The sequence below is a fragment of the Propithecus coquereli genome, unplaced genomic scaffold (genome assembly GCF_000956105.1).
Source record: "Propithecus coquereli isolate 6110/MARCELLA unplaced genomic scaffold, Pcoq_1.0 Scaffold21, whole genome shotgun sequence".
Lineage (NCBI taxonomy): Eukaryota > Metazoa > Chordata > Mammalia > Primates > Indriidae > Propithecus > Propithecus coquereli.
Window position 1 is genome coordinate 5,660,091 of NW_012146078.1, and position 2,063 is coordinate 5,662,153.

The following is a 2,063-nucleotide window of genomic DNA, read 5'->3' on the forward strand; positions in this document are numbered from 1 at the left end:
CATTATTCTCCATTGACTCACATGATTATGCAGGACAATTTGTTCCATGATCTGCTGCCTGCAAGCAGGAGACCAACAGGAAAGTTGGTGATATATTTCATTCTAAGTGTAAAGGCCAGAGAACCAGGAGAGCCAAAAAGATAGGTCTCAGTTCAATGGCAGGGAATCAATGTTCCAGCTCAATCAGATGAAAGGGACAAATTCTTCCTTCCCTGACCTTCTTGTATTCAGGCTGTTAAAGGATTTGATGATGATGCCTACTCACACTGCAGAGGCAATCTGCTTTACTAATTCCACCAATTAAAATTCTAATCTCATCCTGAAACACTCTTATAGACACAACCAAAAATATGTGTAGCCAAATATCTGGGCACTCCATTATCTTGTCAAGTGGAAACATAAAACTGCTCATTATAGCAACCATTTTGTAAATCTAAAATTGTTCCAAAGTACAAAGTTTATTTGAGAAATATTTTTCTATCATTTTCCTTTACACTTTCAAGTTTATTCCCTACCTTTTATTTACAATTTACCATACAGACAAAAATAAAACTTTGGCCTTGACCTTATACCACATTCAATAATTAGCTCTAAGTCAATAGCTAGCTGTCTTAAATATATAAGCTAAATTTATTAAACTTGTAGAAGAAAGCATAGAAGAAAATTAGTGTCACTTTGAATTAGGTAAATAATTCTTAGAAAGACAAGAATCATAAAACATACAAAAAATGAAGAATTGGATTTTTATCAAAATTAAAATCTTCTGCTATTCAAAAACAATAAAATGAAAATGCAATCCAAAAACTGATACTCCTGTTTGGAAAATCATTTTTAATAAAGGACCTAATTCATAATATATAAAGAACCTTTTCAACTCAGTAAAAACAAATAAACACCCAACTAAAAATGGGCAAAATATTTGAAAAAACTCTATATTAATGATATATCAATTACAAATAGGCACATGAGAAGTTAATCATTAGTTGTCATTGTTGATCTATAAATTAAAAGAATGCTAAGATAGCAATGCATACCATTTAGAATGAATAACCACAAACAAACAGTAAGTGTTGGTAAAGATACAATTCAACTGAATCTCTCATACATTGCTGAACATGCAAAATTGTATAATAACTTTGGAGAACAGTTTAACAGTTTCTTTTAAAGTTAAACATACTTTTTACCATACAAACCGACCTTTGACATGCATGCTTTTAACTAAAAGAAATGAAAACACATCTGAAAACAATACTTACACTTAAATATTCATAGCACCTTTATTCATAACAGCCAAAACCTGAAAAGAACTCAAATGGCCATCACCTGGTGAATGAAGAAAGATATTGTCATATACCCACACAATGTGATACTATTCAACCATAAAAAAAGAAACTACTGTTATCCTCAACAATATGGTTGAATCTCAAAAGCATAATGTTAAGTGAAATAGGCCAGACACAATAGACAGCTGCATGCCGTATGATTCCATTTATTTGACTTTCTAAAAAAGGCAAAACTATAATGTTAAAAATCAGATTAGTGAATTCCAGGGCCAATGGTTTTGGGCAATGGACTGAGATCAAAAGGGCATGTGATAGTCTCAATAATGCTCCCACCCAAAATATGTTCATATCACAGTTCCCTCTATGTGTGAATGTTATCTTATATGAAAAAAGTGACTTTGCAGATATGATTAAGAATTTTGAGATAAGAGTATTATCCCAGATTATCGAGGATGGGACTTTTGTGATCACAGTGGAGTGGGTTCAGAAGGAGTCAGCAGAGGGAGGAGCGTAGGAGAAAAGAAGAGGAAGGCACAGTGTTACAGGGAGGCAGAGATTATAGAGGTGTGACCACAAGCTAAGGAATAAGGAAAGCCTCTAGAAATTGCATTAGGCAAGCCACAGATTTGCCCCTGCAGTCTTCAGAAGGAACCAGCCCTGCCAACACTTTGATTTTATTCCCATAAGATTCAGTTTGGATTTCTAATCATGAGAAGTATAAGAGAATACCTTTGTGTTGCAGGAAGCTATTAATTTTGTTGTAATTTGTTTTAGTGGAAA